Source organism: Pan troglodytes, chromosome 10 (assembly GCF_028858775.2).
Source record: "Pan troglodytes isolate AG18354 chromosome 10, NHGRI_mPanTro3-v2.0_pri, whole genome shotgun sequence".
Lineage (NCBI taxonomy): Eukaryota > Metazoa > Chordata > Mammalia > Primates > Hominidae > Pan > Pan troglodytes.
In genome coordinates this window covers 22,021,317-22,038,887 of record NC_072408.2, presented here as the reverse complement: position 1 = coordinate 22,038,887, position 17,571 = coordinate 22,021,317, and the positions used below count along the sequence as shown (strand labels likewise).

At 37.6% G+C, this 17,571-nt stretch overlaps 1 protein-coding gene across 4 annotated transcripts in view; it reads right to left on the bottom strand.

Annotated features, from left to right (window-relative positions):
* PDE6H (phosphodiesterase 6H) overlaps positions 1 to 17,571 on the bottom strand; it is a 203,421-nt gene that overhangs the window by 100,386 nt on the left and 85,464 nt on the right. The gene's annotated exons all lie outside the window — the stretch shown is intronic.

Below are 17,571 nucleotides of genomic sequence, written 5' to 3'. Positions count from 1 at the left end.
CTGAGAAGGCTAAGGTGGGAGGGTTCCTTGAGCCCAGGAGGTCGAGGAAATAGATCAGACTCACAAAGCCTAATGTTGACTTCACATCTTCTCCTTTCCAGCCATCTGGTTCCCTAGTGTAAGATAAACATGAAGTTCACTGGGAACTTGAGGAATGGCCTGAATTTCTAATGTACTTAGTAGATAGTCAAATATTTTAATGATAATAATAATGATGATGATGTATACGCAATAAGAATAAGGCAAAGACTTGTATAGTAACTTGGGAGTGAGCAAAAAACGATGTTAGATTTAACTCCAAATTCTGACCTTAATGCTTATTTATGCCAGCTAAATTTCATGGAGGTGCTCTTATCTGTTGTTAAATATCTCTTGTCTTTATGTCCAGAGTTGATAGTGCCTTACCTTCCTGTCTTCATTTCCTGCTCCTCACTCCTGCCACATCCTCCTTTTTGCTAATAATTGCCCACCCTGTGGTCCATCCTTTACTACTTTCCTACCAGTTCATGGCCTCTATCTCTACTTCTCCCTCCATCTCCATCTCTTCAAATAATGTTGCTCTAGGTCACTACATGGGACAAAAGTTCAGGCAGGTTGAGTGATAATATGAGGGCTGAGCATAAAGGGGAATGATCAGGGAAGGAAGTCTCTGAAAGGAGTTGGATACGTATTGAACACTATGTTGAAAGTTCTGGCCCTGTCCTGCAATCTCTACCTGGTACACCATGACCATCAGAATCTTATTGGTTCCAAAGGGCACTCTTTTGAGACCTACATACCCTTTACTCCACCACACTTTGGCAAACACATCACAGAATGAAAATGGGGAAGAATGACTACTTGTGACCTAACTCCTCAGACCTGCAGCCTCTCTTGGATTGACTCATTCTCTTGACTCCACACTGTTTTTTCCCATAACACCACTAATAATATACCAAGGCTGAGGAAGGGAAGAGGCTAAGTCAGCCAACAAGTGGTAATGTTAGGTGTTCATGGGAGGGCAGGGTGGTTTGTGGTAGGATATTTACATGATTGTGAAATACAAGAATGGTGGTGGGTGATAATGTGATGTTGACTTGTAAGGTGAGTGCTAATGGGTCAGAGAATCACTGCTCTTTTGAAGCCAGCTGATGTTTAGGAAAGAATGGTAGCCAATATAGTTAAGGCTGGAGATAATTATGCAAGCCAGACAAAGTGTTAAAATGGCAATTTACTAAAGGCTATCTACAGTTTGAGAACTGTCTTATGACCCTCTGGTTCCTCCATTTTCTCATTTTCCAATTTTCTAAGTTGCAAAATATTCAAGTTCCTCAAGGTTTCCTCAAGAAGATTCACCATTTCTGTCTGTGTGATTCTAATTACAACTTTGTATCTTAACGTAGCCGTTTCTGGAAAGCTCAGGTCACAAAACACAATTTCTACATGCCTCTCAAAATGTCTGATTTTAAGTTCAATGTTACCAAATTCTAAGCAGAGATGGAAATTTTAGGAATGAACTTAAAAGGACTTCGTCACTTGATAACTAACGAATGAATGAGGAAAGCTGTGATAACCATCAATCAGGCTCTTAAAAGAAATGTATTTTGAAGAGGCCATTATTAGTTATGATTCTTAGTCATCAAAAACAGAATAGAACCCAAACCACAGCAAAGGCTATTTTTGTTCATAGAACTAATATTAATTTCTCATCCTCCTCTACAAATTTCTACGTTTCTGTAAAAGACACACCCCTTAAATAAAGATACTAAAAAATCCTTTGAGATAGAAGGTTTTATTTTATTTTATTTTTACTATAGAGAGATTGAGCCTCTAAGATCTGAACAAAGTGGTCACAGTTGTATGAAAGGGAAGAAATTTCAAGGGAATGGAGAAATCTCCTAAGGATAAAGTCACTTTTCCAAGCAGCCATTGTCTTCACCAGTTATGGTGCTCAGCACTCAAAGGACTGTTAGTGTTTGGTTTAGTTGAAACATCTAGTCTTTTGCAGTCTGCCATTGGAAAATGACTGTACATTGGAAGAGTCAAGGAAGGAGTATCATTCATCATGAAGGGGCCTGTGAAAGAAGATGTCTCTTTGGGCATGAAGAGTTAAATTTTAAAACAATGAGTCTTAGAAATAAAGTGACTGTTCTGGTTCCAAATGTTGTGCATCTCCAAAATTAGCCCAACATGTTGAAGTAAATTAACTAGAAGCACCTTTTGTGAAAATGAACATAGTATTTAGTATTCATTTACTGTACAACTTCACTACATCTCAGTATTCATTTACTGTACAACTTTCCATTGTACATTTCGGGATTCATTTACTGTTACAACTTCTCTAATTCCTATTAATGGAGGGGATTGGTGGGAGATCATGGCCCACTGTAAAGAAAATTAGAGGAGGGATATTTGGGTTCTAATCCTGACCTCCCTGTGAAACTCAGTATGCCATTTTGGGAATATCACTGTATCTCGTTTTCTCCACAGGTGAAATAGAGTTCAAATTAATTTTCTTTTTTTTTTTTTTACAGTTTTTTTCGTGAGATAGGGTCTCACTCTGTCACCCAAGGTGGAGTGCAGTGGTATGATCATAGCTGTAACCTTGAACTCCTGGGCTCAAGCATTCCTCCTGCTTCAGCCTCCTGAGTAGCTGGGACAATGGGCACTTGCCATCACATCCAGCTCAAATTAACTTTCTGTCTCCTTATAAGTATACTGTAGGGATTAAGCGAGATGAGGAATGGAAAGCATTCTGAAATGTAAAAATACACATTGACTTTGGCCTGGACTCAGACATTCCTTAAACGTTGATTAAGTACACACCTACCTGCATCTAAATGCTGAAGCACTACTGAAGGCACCCTAAAATGGCTGAGAAGGAGAGGGAAGAAGCCGGATCATCTCCAAACACAGAGTCTACCAATTACTAAAGAGTTTACTGTGGGCCGGGCACCATGGCTCATGCCTGTAATCCCAGCACTCTAGGAGGCCGAGGCGGGGGGATCACAAGGTCAGGAGTTGGAGACCAGCCTGGCCAATATGGTGAAACCCTGTCTCTACTAAAAGTATAAAAATTAGCTGGGTGTGGTGGTGGGTGCCTGTAGTCCCAGCTACTTGGGAGACTGAGGCAGGAGAATCACTTGAACCCAGGAGGTGGAGTTTGCAGTGAGCCAAGATCGTGCCACTGCACTCTAGCCTGAGTGACAGAGCGAGACTCCTTTTCAAAAAAAAAAAAAAAAGAGTTGGCTGTGAAGCTATGCTCAACTGTGTGCAAATTGAATTGTTGCCACATTTATGTTCCCAACCGACAGAAGCCAAAATTAAATCTCCCCATTTGTAGGTACTGTCTGGTAATTTAGTGATACATTGCTTTAATCTATGGCTGTGAATGCAGAGGCAAAAACATCTAACTTCTCTGAGACTCAGTTTTCTCCACACAGTTATGAAGAAAATGCCATAAGGGTCCTTCCTAGCTCTAATCTCTTGAGTTTTGAAAACTGAAGGAAAAGGAGGTCAGAATTGATGGACTAACTAGTTCATCTCCCAGGCACCAGGCCAGACATTTTGCCTCTCTATTGTCTCTTCATAATGAAAATAACTTCAGTTCAGTTAAGGCCAGTGCAGCCTTAATCTACTGCTGGTTTGTAAATCAGTCACTCACCCCAACTCAAGAGCAGCTGATTCTATTTCTGTATGACTTTCTGTGCCAAAACTCAACCCCCAGTTTGTTTGGTTTTAATAAATGTATTCTGTTGTTACGGACATTGTGTAAAATGGAAAAAACAAGTCTAGACTGGTTTTAGTTCAGGAAGTTAGGGCAGGGTCCCTTTATTAAAAATAAACATCCTCCTGCTTGCTTCCTTTTCACTCTTTTCTCACAAATCTGTTCCCAAAAGCCCTTGGAATCCGGGACTCCAACATGCAATGATTGCCCCAGATCTCTGTACTACACCTGACCACTTCCTGAAATATTTGAAGCCGAGGATACAGGAAGTTCTTAAAGGTAACAATACAGGTTGTATGTGAGGTTCACCTACCCCTACAGCTACCCAGCCTCACTGGAAGAAACTCCTGACACTCTTGTTTATTCGGAGCTACCTTTCGGACTTTTTCCATTTTCTTATAACCTTGCACTAGGCCTAGAGGCCTACTGCTGATCTCAACTCTCGACTTCCTGCCACATTTCCCATTTACAGTCTCACACTCTAAGATCCAACATATAATATCGTTTCCCTGGTTCTATTCCTTGGTCCCCTTCCTTGATAACAATTTTAACTTGCCTCTTACATATCTGTTTCTAGTCCCTCCAGAGGACTCAGCCTGATCCTTTGAGACTATTAAGACTAGAGTTCATGTTGAATCCTTGATCCCTAAAGAGAGAATGGAAAAAGACATGGAAAATACAAAACATTTGTAAATTAATTTGCCTGAAGCAGAGTATTTGGGAAGTTGAGTGGTTAAAAACATTGGCAAAATTTTTTGCAAAATTACAGAGTTCTTTCCACATTGCCTCTCTCATAAAATACTTTGTGTTTGCCAAATTATATTAGCTGAGAAGGCCCATGGCCCACCAAAGGCTCAGTGACAGCCTGAAGCTGTGGATCTGAGGTTATGCCAGGTCACTGAACTGCCTTTGTAGCCAAAGTCAGCCTCCAGGGTGAGAAGGGCTTTCTGTTGTCTGCTTAAAGAGGAGTACAAAAGTATTTATGGCTACAGTCATGTTTCTGACAACAAACCCAATTATAAGCCAACATTAAGGAAGTGATTTAGCAACACTTTTAGTGTGACTTGGTCAAACAACAAATATGTATTGATCGCCTACTCTGTGCAAATCAACCCAATGGGCTTATGTGGTTTAAACTCTGTCTATATAACTCAGTTTTATTGATATTGTGCAATATATTGTTTGGTCTTATTACTGTTACTCATGAAAGAGTCAAAAAATAATAAGCAAAGGGAAATTATGGTCATTTGCTCCTAAAGGCTCATTTCTTTCATCTATCCATGAGTACCAAATGGTTGGTTCTATGGTGGAAGATAGGTGGCACCCATTTAGGGAAAAGGGTATTGCCATTAATTTTGAAAAAATAAAACGCAGTGTTTTATTTGCATGGGATGATGACTCTCAAGTTTGCATTTCCAGCTAAGATTAAACACGGAAATCCTACTGCTTACTCTATCTTTCTATCTAGATATCACAAAAACATCTCAACTCTTTATACTGGCTTATATTTCTCCCTTCAAACTGCGAACTGCTCTAGATTAGCATCAGTTGTGCAATCCAGAACAAAGGACCCATGCTTGACACCAGACCTTTACTCCTGCATTCGTTGATTCACCACCACCTTCTAAAGAATTTCCATATCCCTCTTCTTCTTTCTTCCTCTTACACTTCATCTTGGTTTAAGTCATGATCACCTCTTACCTGAGCTGCTGCAGTGCCCGACCCCTAGCTGATTTCCCTGCATTAACTCTTACCAGTCTCTAATCTATTCTCCACAGTGCTTCCAGATTCATTTATTAAAAAAAACAATCTGTTTATGTCTCTCTTGTCCTTCTTAAAGTTCTTAATCATTTCCAATCACTTTAAGATCTTTTTAAAAAATCAGTTCTTTTGCATTTTTACATGGACCTGCCTAAATCCCCTGCCTCATCATGTGTCTTTTAATACTTCAAGCCTTGTTCCACCTTACAACTTACATAATTACTGTTCCTTCAGCCTGTAAGACTCTCTCTTTCTGGTATTACTTCCCCCTTTATCCATTTAACTCTCATTTATACTTCAAATTGCAGCTCAAACATTCTTTTTAAGAATTTTTTTTCTAACCCCCTAAACTAAGTCTGCATCCTCTGTCATGTACTTTCCTAACTGTCTATACTTTTCCTTCATTAACTTTATCAAATTTCATAATCGCACGTTTTTATGATGATCGCATTCCACAAAACTGTGTGTCCCACCCGGGTAGCAATCTACCCATCTTGTTCATTAACACAGCACAACACACAGATGAACATCTACTGGGGGGGGTAGGGTAAGCTAATCCAGACAAATATCCTAATGATAACAAGTGAACTGAAGATTATGTGGAATCAGTGCAGACCCTCAAAGTAATTCCTCTGATGCTTCTGTTTCCTTTTAGCATCTGCCACTACCTCATATAAAATTACTTACTTATTTTACTACTTTAGTGTTTGTCTCCTCTATGAAGCTGACCTCAGATTTTTGAAACAGCATTAGAAGAAACCAGAAAATCATAAAAAAGAATCTTCAAAGTATGAGGGAAACCAAGTTTCAAACTAAAATTGTATTTCTAAGTAAACTATCATTTCAGAGGAAAGACAAAATAAGTCTATTTTTAGACAATTATTGTGATTGCTTACCACTCACAAACCCCGCTGATAGAAGCTTTACTTCAGAAAAATTGTACAACCATAGAAAAAATTGAATACAAAGAGATTGTAAGCATGCATGTAAATCAATGCACACGATGACTGTATAAAGTATTAAGGATAATAGTGAGTAATTATGGCAGTGCTTTAATTGTCATTAAAACATTTAAACTTCCTTGCATTGCTCAAGAGGTATATAGAAGTATTGATTAATTTGTTATTGTGTTAAGAAAATATAGATGTTAATAGTTCAAAGAAACTCTCTTAAAAAATTAGATAAGCTGGATGTGGTGACATTCACCTGTTATCGCAGATACTCAGGAGGCTAAGGTGGGAGGATCCCTTGAGGCCAGGAGTGCAAAGCTGCAGTGGGCTATGATCACATCATTGTACTCTAGCCTAGACAACTGAGCAAGACCTTGTCTCCAAAACAAACAAAGAAACAAAAATTTAGATATTAAATGTAAAATTTACAAATTAATAAAGGGATACAATTAAATAAAGAAGTGTCACATAAACCAATAGAAGAATGAAATTACTTTTTTAAAAAATAAGCATTAAAGGCTTAGCAAATAAAAGCACAAAATAATATCTTAGAAATAAACCTAAATATTATAATGAGAATAAATGTAAATTACCTTAATTTTAAAATTCTATTGATATGCGTTAACAAGACAGCTAAATAAGATAAAAGGATTTATAAAAATATAAATAAAAGAGTTAGAAAATGACAGCAACCAAATACTTAGCTAAAGAAAAGTGTTATAGTGAAATTTAGTTAATATAAGTTACTATAAACTTTAAGGTAGAAAGCACTGTTATAGACAAGAGACATATTGAATGACAACTGAAGGAAAAATTAACTGGGAGTCCATAAAAATTCTCAACTTATATGTAGTACCTAAAACTATATCCTCAAAACATAGAAAGCAAAATTGGAAAAATTGCAAGATTTGAAAAATCTATAATTAGAACTACAGATTTTAATCATTAATGAACTAATCAAGCACACAAAAATAATTTAATAAAGCCAGGGAAGTTTTGAGTAATACAATTAATTAATAAGCTTGCTAAAGTAAGCATTTATACAGCTTTGCATCCAATAATTAAAGAATAAATCTTTATGCAAATATGAAAACTTTATAAAAATTGACCATTTATTAGGCCATAAAAAGCCTTGAAAAATACCAAAGAATAAATTTAATAATCATCACATTATCTAATATGCAATAATTCTAGGAATCAATATCAAAATATTTTAAAACCCATGCATTTAGCAAGTTGTAAACACTACTAAATAATTTGTAAGTCATAAAAGAAACAATATTTAATATATTTTTAAAATTTAAAGATTTCTCTTTTACATAAACTGTACCAGAGAATAGAAAAAAGAAGAAAGTCTTTGCAACTCATATTACAAGGCTAGCATAATTTTTTATCAAAATAGGACAAGAATAGTATAATAAATGTATTTCAAACCTTGCTGTATCTTAAATGTTTCTCTTAGAGACCACACATTAGACCTCCCCACCTAAATGGCGAGTTTGGCCCATTTACATTAATTAGAATTGCCACTATATTAGGACTACTTTCTGCAGTAAAATACTTTTTACATAATTGATTAAAGATTTTCCCATGTGCTTATAATCATTTGTTCACAAGACTTTTTATCCCTCTATCAAGTGTAATTTTTTTGAGGAAAGATATCAACTCTAACAGTATTTGGCATACAATAGACAGTTTGTGTTTGTAGAATAAATGAGGAAATGAATGAAATATTATGATTATGCTCAGAAATTCCCATCATGGATATGTTAACTTGTTTTTATAAATTCAGTTTAGCAAATAACTATTAAGTGCTTACTATTTGCCAGGCAATGTAGCATGTGTTATATTGGAATACAACTATGAGTTGAACATAATCTTCACTCTTTAGATATCTATAATCTAATATAAACAATATATACACAAACACATAAATATGCACACAGAGAACTATTCTAAGTCAGGTAAAGTCCAAGGCATGAAAGCCCCTAGTGTCCCTCTGGACAAAATCAGTTGACACCTCTGAGCCTCCATTTCCCATAAGAACTCTATAAAAATAAATTATATTATTTATATCAAGATAATATTTTAAACTTTGTTTTATAATCACGTGCATGTGTGAATTTTTATTATGGATTTGCTCAGTTGTTTGCATACGTTTTATTCCTGGTCCTCTTCAAAGATGCCTACATGAGTAATAGAAATTGCCTTCTTTTATGCATGTATTTTATTTTTTAAATATCCGTGCATGCTATAAGTAAAATTTTTTTCCTTAAAACATCATTTAGGCCCCAGATAGTTTAAATAATATGCTATGGCCTATATAAATTTATTTAGAGACTCACTGAAGTGTTTTAATTTCTTTTCCTTTCTTGGTCTTTTCTTTCAGGACTCTTGAAACACCTTAGGGTTCTTTAACTGCCATGTGTTTGAGCAATTAATTCTAATCTTACACCATATGGAAACCATTCCTACTAGTCAGCCTTGCCAAAGCTATTCATGGCAGCTTATGTTGTTGCTATCTTTTTGTGCAACAGAAAGACACGCTGGCAAGATGAGCAGTGAGTCAGATATTTTACTTATCTTTAAACCTACACAGCAAAAATCCTAGCCAGATAAACTGTGTCTGGCCCTAGAAAGGGTGAGTTCAGCCACAAAGCATAATTTAGAGATCAAATGTAGGCACTGAGAAATCCAAGCAAAATTGCCAGATTACCTAAGGTCAAAACTGACCTCCAGTTGTTCCAGGAACATTTTTATTTTTGCACCATTGTCCATTTGATTTATTTCTGGCAACAAAATGCTAACTGGTGAAACACTGCTGTTCTCAAGAGTCCATGGTATAGAGATGAGCCAGTATTTGTATCGGAGTTCGTACTCCTTCCCAAGAATCACTGGCTTTGAAACACATATCCCCAGAAATCCTCTTTCGCTGCTGACCCTGTGAGAAACATCATATGGCATCGTCATCTGAGGATCAGATGAAAGTACTGAAATGTATTCCAACAAATACAGCACAACTTCTCGGAAAAGGAAAGATGATACAAAATTGTCTTCCTTTCAGCTATTTGGTAAATGTTCTGCAAACATATAAAATTTGCAGAGAGAAGTCTTGGGATAGCTATATTCTTTTTCACAAATTAACTTTTTATTACTTATAGATAATACATTCATACTTTTCTTTTTCAAACTAAAAATTGTGCTTTGTTTTAAGCAGTGTGGAGTAGATAAGAGGCTTGTTTTGATGGACCAGAAAAAAAGTGGAGAAAACAAAGAAATAAAACACTACTTAATAAATATTAGCTATTCCTATTACTGTAATGCAAAATGTATTAAATCAATTAATTCTATCCCTTGGCATTCTTTCAAATATTCTTGTTTTCTTTTCATTGAACTTCTAACATTCATAACTTGTTTGGTGCTCTACCCGGGGTCAGCTACTTTACACAATTTTATATGGCATGCACAAGTCCACTCCTGTTAATCAATATGTGAAAATACAGATGCAAAGAAAAACACATGTTTATATCCAAACACAGTAAGGGACTGTTTCTTACTTTACCCTTCCAGAGGAATTCTTGCTATTCAAGTAGTTTCACTAAGATTTTTCTTTAAAAAGAGTGAATTTTTACATGTATTTATGTCATAATTTAATTTTATGACATTATCTGGAAACTTCTCAGGAATATTGCTATTTCATAAAAAAGATAACAATTTAATTTAGTAGTTGGATTGCTGCATAAGGCAAGGGCAAAAAATAACAGTGAAATAGCATTTTTCTTTTATTTGACATACAGTGTAGTTATTTAGCATTTCAAATTACAGCAATTTCCTATCTTCACAAAAGGCAGAGATGTTTCCATTAAGGTTCGTAGACTGCTGTAGTGGATTGTTAAGGGTAACTTCACTGAGCTTTTGTGGTGTTTAAACATTGCACTGGGTTTGCAGGATCAGCTCAGTTCCAGAAACATAAATAAGCACTTACTGTGTTCCAGATGATGTGTAAGAAACAGAGAATACAAAGGTGAAAAAGACACAATCCCTGATATCCCTTGTGGAGCTTAACGTTCTGTATTGAAATCCAGTAAGATCAATGAAAAAGTATCATGACTACTATGAGAAAACTGAGGCATCTAACTGGAAATGCAATTCAGCAAGAGAATTCTTTCTTCTTTCAGCAAGAAAGAAGTCTTTCTAGAGACGACAGTTTCCTAGATAATGAGTTGGAATCTTTTGGGTAAATGAGTACGGGGTGAGGAAGAAGAGGAGACAGGTGATTGTACCATGAATAGCTAGGAGGAGTGTGTGCACAAGATGGGGCACAGAAATGCCTGTAATTCAAAAAAGAAAGTATGTACCAGTAAAGAAATAAAAGTGCTAAGGGAGGCTGGGCATGGTGGCTCACGCCTGTAATCCCAGTACTTTGGGAGGCCAAGGCGGGCGGATCATCTGAGGTCAGGAGTTCGAGACCAGCCTGATCAAGATGGTGATCATCTCTACTAAAAATACAAAATTAGCTGGGCGTGGTGGCACATGTCTGTAATTCCAGCTACTCAGGAGGCTGAGGCAAGAGAATCACTTGAACCTGGGAGGTGGAGATTGCAGTGAGCCAAGATTGCGCCATTGCACTCCAGCCTGGGAGACAGAGCAAAACTCCGTCTCAAAAAAAAAAAAAAAAAAAAAAAAAACAAACCAAAAAACAGTGCTAAGGGAGTTTTTGAAGGGAGGAGAAATTACACCTGGTTGAGAAGCTTAAGAAAGACATCATGTAGCAGGTGGTATTTGAGATAAGCCTTAAAAGATACCCAACTTTCCTATAGACAGAGACAGAGAGGCAGAAAAAGAGGATACTATAAAATGAGCAAATGTGTGATAGCAAACACTGAAGGGTGCGCAGGAACAAGTTGCTCAGTTTGGCTTTAGGATTGGTTACATGAAGGGAAACAGTGAAAGAAATGAATGGGAAAGACAACTGGGAAGTAACAATTAATAAGCACCTACTACATCACAGACACCTGCTGGGTATTTTGCAAAGATTTCCTCATTAAATCTTTACAACAATTTACAAAAGAATTATCGCTCACATGTTACAGTGAAAAAATGACTTATTCAGGGTCACGTAATTAGTTAGACACTGTGATAATAATAATAATAGCTACTTTCATGGAATATTTACTATATGCCACCACTGGGCCAGCCAGGCCCTCACATGAATTATCTCATTTAATCCTCACTACAACTCTATAAGCTACTTTCCATTATTGCCCACATTTTATTAGATGAAGAAAATGAGGATTTGAGAGACAGCAGGGATCATTCAGTGACAAATGGAGTGGGATTCACATGTTCTTTTCCACTCTCTCATTATGGCACCAGAGAATTTAGGATGCATGTGAATTTGAGAAGGATGTCAGCTTAATTCTGTAAGCAATGAGAAGCTGTTGTGTGTATTAATAAAAGATGACTAAGAGCCAGAGGCTAAGCTCAAAGAACTTGCTGTCTGGTAGAGGAGCAAGACAAACAAGCGTTCGTATCAGACTCTCATCCTTCCTAGTCCCTCACCCCAGCCCATATCCATTCCCCTGCCCTCCTATTGCTATCCCAAAACAGAGTAAGACCAAAAATTACATTTTGTTCCCTTCAGCTTATTGCCTCTTCCTTTTGATTCTATTCTTTTTCCCACTGGTTTATGGTTTACCAAAAGACAAAGAACCCCAGTGAAAACCCCTTTCATCCTCTCAACAAAATAAAAGTCTTTTTCAAAATTCCATAAAAGGCATGAAAAAAATTAGCATGGGATTATGAGAAAACAGGAAACACAGAGAGTGATAGATTAGAAGAATTGGAGTCAGAGCAAGGCCCCTGAGATTCAGACAAACTCTGGTTACAGGACCGCTTAAACAAACGCCAGCAGGCGGGGTTGAAATAGATTTCCACAGTCAGCCCAGCCAACATTTCACTGCATTTTTTTCCATCAGGGAGAAATCAGATGTGGAAACAATCACTTATTTGACAGCCTGTTCACTTCTTAGATTGATCAGCAAAGGCATTCCCTGTGATGTTCTCTCTCTCATGTTAACCTGGACATTTTTCCTCTGTGTCCTGTCTAAACTTCCTTTTCTGAATTTCATCCCATTTCCATGGTTTGCAATGACTAGGCGATGGGACAAAGAGGAGTTGCTCAGTTGCTGATCCCTTCCACGAGGAGGAGAGCTTTCTCTCACTGACCAAATCCTGGCTGAAAAGATTGACTTTCTTCTCCTAAGGATTTCAAAGTATATCAGCATCCAACTCAAATGAATCAAGTTATTTGACTACAACTGGGAAACAACAGAAGACATGGCCTATTGGCAGGCAGTTATTTGAATGAAGCTTTTAAAAGGCGTCTTGCTAGTGGTTTGTTGGCTGAGGGATGGACATCCAAACACCAATCAGCCCTAGAAACTCTTGCAAAATTGCATTAAGAACAAAGTGTTCCTTCAAACACTGAATTATATAATTTCTCTATCGTGTTTATTCATTTCAAGGATGAAATAATTTAGAAGCACAAAATTATACAGGTCTATTCCAGCTCTTCTGTTTAAAAAGGCAAATGGCTTGCTCAACAGTAACGCAGCCATTGGGTGGCAGGGTCAGAACTACACTGAGCATCAGCCAGTTCCACAGTTCCCACTGGACAAGGCCTTGCTGAGTCAATCCCTCCCATGTTTTGCATTCTCTCCTCTGCTTTGGTTTTCAACAATCTATTCCCTCGTTATTGGGAAGAAGTGGAAGTAACACTAGACCAGTGGAGTTGAACCTATTTTTTGAAATAATATTGTGTGTGCATGTACTCCACAGCATTAAAAGTATGTAGGCCATTAAGCTAGGAGCTCTGCAGGTATTGCCTTATTTAATTCATCTAATGGTCCTCTGAGTTAGAGTCCTCTAACACTTAGTGAGCATCTAGTATGTTGCAGACACTTATAATCCCTACCTGTGTCACTGAGGCTCAGGAGCTTAAACAGCATATCAAATGCCACATGCAGAGTAAGCAGCAGACCAGGCGCAGTGGCTCACATCTGTAATCCCAGCACTTTGGGAGGCCGAGGCAGGCGGATCACTTGAGGCCAGGAGTTTGAGACCAGCCTGGCCAACGTGGTGAAACCCCGTCTCTACTAAAAATAAAAAAAAATTAGCTGGGCATGGTGGCATGAGCCTGTAGTCCCAGCTACTCGGCAGGCTGAAGCAGGAGAATCACTTGAACCTGGGAGGTAGAGGTTGCAAGGAGCCGAGATTGTGCCACTGCACTCCAGCCTTGGCGACAGAGCAAGACTCAATCTCAAAATTAAAAAAAAAAAAAAGAAAAGAAAAAGCAGCAGAGCTAAAAGTCAAATCCAGGCTTTCTTATCCTAAAAACTACATCCTTTGGCCAGCTTCTACAGAGCCTGTCTTTAGAGTCCTATCAAGGTTTTGTGACGATTGTTTGTTAGAGTAGCTACCAAAAGTATGGAGAGAATATCTAGATGAAGTGAAGCTGGGGAATGCTCACTCCCCTCCGCCATCTGCTTTTTTGTTGTTGTTATTGTTTTGAGAGAGCGACAGAACAGATGAAATGGGTACGGGCTGGAATATGGAAGGAACATGGTAGATTTGACTCATGCAACTACCAGATATTCTTCTAGTTAATTTATTACCTAAACTTAAAATCACCCTAAAAAAGATTTAAATTTCCATTTCAAGGAAGCACCCTTAGGTTAGACACGGGGTCCATTCAGATGCATACCTCTGACTGAAGGATTTCAAAGACAGCATATTTTCATTTCTCATGTCAACTTTAAAAATTATCATCAACTAGTTTTAACTTCATTTGGTAACGAATGTTATGTTTACTTAACTTTTAAAAATTATTCTCTGTTGTTTAAAGCATTACTTCTATCTTCCCTAAAACTACTTCTTTTAACTCATACTAGTGCTATCAAGTTCTTGGGTACTGTGATTTGGTGAATTAAGCTATCTCTCTCTACTCCCTTCATGTCTTCACAAGGGGTAAATATAATCCCACTCTGCTTCCATCTCACTTCTAGAGACATCATGTCATTGTTCTCGTATCCCCTCTCCTCACCAATCCTACCTTTAGGATCCTGTTTCTGCCAGTCACCAATAACCCCTGCAATTCTTGCAAGTTACTTGGCTCCATTTCTTGGGGTTGTAAATGTCTTGAATATAAAAAGGAGTGTTTTTACTTTGGTGATTTGGAATAATGAAAGGAGATTATGAGGATATCCCAAAGTGTGGGATGACAGCAGAATAGATAGAAAAGGGTGCCTTCTTTTCCAGCTGATACCATGGTACTGCAGGAGAAATTCCTCGGACTTTGTCTTGATTGCACCTCATCCAGAAAAGGCAGCCAGAGTCTAATGAGTAAATAGCCAGCCTTTAGTCAAGACATCTTCATCTTTAGTCAAGACAGGAGACATAGAACCTGCTCTCTATTTTGCTTTGAGTTGACAGAGCATTCTACAAATTAAGCTGAGATTTCTAGTTTTCTGGGGGTGGGGAGGGGGGTGGTGGTCTAAGTAAATATAGAAATTGGCCTTGTGCACTGGGAGATGACATTCTTAATATGTCAGATACACCAAACCAGAGCAAGTGTCAGATGACAGCAAACATCGGCTTTCACAGACTGGATGAGACTTGGTGATTCCTGAAGGAAGCTGAAAGGTTTTGGAAAGTAACATATTTGAGTTGGAGCTTCTTTGGGCAGATGTTTAGTGTGCAGTGTACTGGAGAGAGAAACAGGGGACTTAGGATCCAATATTAAAACTATCCCTCTCTCCGTTTTTATAAGTCATTTAACTTACTGGGCTTAAGTGTATGTAGACCTTTAATTTGTATTGCACTATTTTAAAGGATTTTGAGACAATTATCATTTTAAATGTGTATATCTTAATTTTGTGTAATTTTGTCTCTAGCTATGAAATTTGAAACTCAAGGAACCCTGTAAGACGCAATCACAAAATTATTTAAGCAGGTGTCAGAACCTGGAGGGATCTCACATGGTTGTATCATTATTAAAAACACACTATTTGACATCAAACAGTCCTGCATTTTAATCCTGTCTTTGCCATTTAGTTGTTGTGTGATCTTGGATAACTATTTTACCTCTTTGAGCTTCCATTTTCTTATATATGAGATGTGGGTCATTATACTTAGCTTATAGGATTATTAAGAGAAGTAAATAAAAAATAAAGAGTGACTATCAGAGCATCTAATATATAGCAAGCATTTGACATATGATAATAGTGCTTGGATAGATGTATAATTTTTATTTGATATTTGCTATCTTGTTTAAAAATTGAAGCTTTTCTTAAGAAGGAAAGGGTGGAGGAAATAATCGATAGGGGAGGAAAAGAAAAATCCCAGCCATTCCCAGCCAAAAGCTCTCCACCTCTCAGACTTCTCCACCTTTATTTTGTTTAATAATCAGGCACCTCCAACTTTCCCTGGAAGTTTCAGCCCATAAGTCCCCAGATGCTCCTCCCATGCCTGAGTTTGACAAACATTTATTCTTACTTAGTTCAACTAAGACAAATTAAGGAAAGGAAAGAAGGATTCTGTCTGTGCCTAGGAAGTTATGTCAGTTAAGAATCTGACACACAGAATCCTCTCAAGGGGCTTCCCTTAAAAGAAAAGAACTAAGAGCACGGCACTGTCCCACGACATTGGCTGGGCTTCTGTCTCCTAGTTCATTGTCCTTTGATGTCCTAGAGAGTGATTTCTGTTTTTGTCTTCAGGGCTGCTTCTTCCTAACTCTTCTTTCATTTGCGTTTTTCCTTTAATGGCAAGGGTAAGGACTTTAGTGCTGCCAGTTTAAAAAAAATTATAAAATCAAAATTCAGTAAATAAAGCTGAATTTCATGGAACAGCAAAAAAGAAAAAGAAATCTGACTGGAGCCAGGAAAATTCCTCAAAGAGACAAAATGCCTAGCCATCTGAAAAAGAGTTAGTTAAAGGATAAGCAAGGACAGAAAGAGAAGGAGGTAGAATTGATAGGGAAATATATTACACTTACTACCTCTGTGCCATTATTTTAGTCACAGAAATACCATGTGAAGGGGATAACTCTTTTGGTATATTCTCTGGCAAATATACTTTTCTGAGAAGCTTCTCCCCACAGTAATTCTCAGAAGCTCTGCCAATGTTCCTCTCCTGCATTCCCTCCCTAAATTCAGAATTATCTGAGCTGGTCACTAGCACCTTTCTTGATGCTTTGGAAACAGAGATGCTCCTGAGTGCCCATAAGAATGGTCAGCCCAGTGAGAAAGCTCATCACTTGGTCTCCTTTAAGGCCAGTTGGCTGCCTAACAATTTTTTAAATAAGAGGAGCCACTATTAAATTTATGTTCAAAGAGCACACTTGATGCATGAGGACAGGGCCCATATCTGTATTTTTCTCTACTGTATTTCCAGCCTAGAGTTGACAAACAGTAGATGCTCAGTACATTTGTTGGCTAGATAGATAACTTGATGGATGGCTGGCTGGCTGGCTGGATGGATGGATGGATGAATGGATGGGAGAATTATGAAATCATGAAGCTCCTTCTGGCCCTGACAGGCATGGTCATTCTTCTCTTTTCTGCCTGAGAGTAGATGGAATAGGAGATCTGTATTACTCCATGGCTTCTCTTGCTTCAGTTCCCACGTTGCCAACCTCACATGAGGAGATTCCTATACATTTTTAAAAACTGGCAATCATATCACTGTCTCATATTTCTGTTATCACTTCTAGGAGTATCTTCAAATATTCTCTCCTCTGAATAACACTTCTTTTTTGTTAAGGGAAAATGTCTATATAAGTGTCTTTCATAATTATCTAAAATCTAATTAGAATTTAGAGTTTCATGTGGTCTCGTCTTGACAAGATATCCCAATTAAGAAAATGCAAACTAGCTGGCAAAATTAATTTGTTCAAATTTCAATATTTTCTGAAAATTTTCAGACAGTATTCTGCAATCTCAAACAATGCTATTTCTAACCAAAGCAACTTTTATTTCTCTGTTCCCATGTCTCGCTTTTAATATGTCTCACCTTCTACAACTGCCTCCGTTTTTCTCTGTCACTCAGTCTCTACCTAAAATTCACCCAGCAAACCAAATTGGTAAGGCTCTTCTC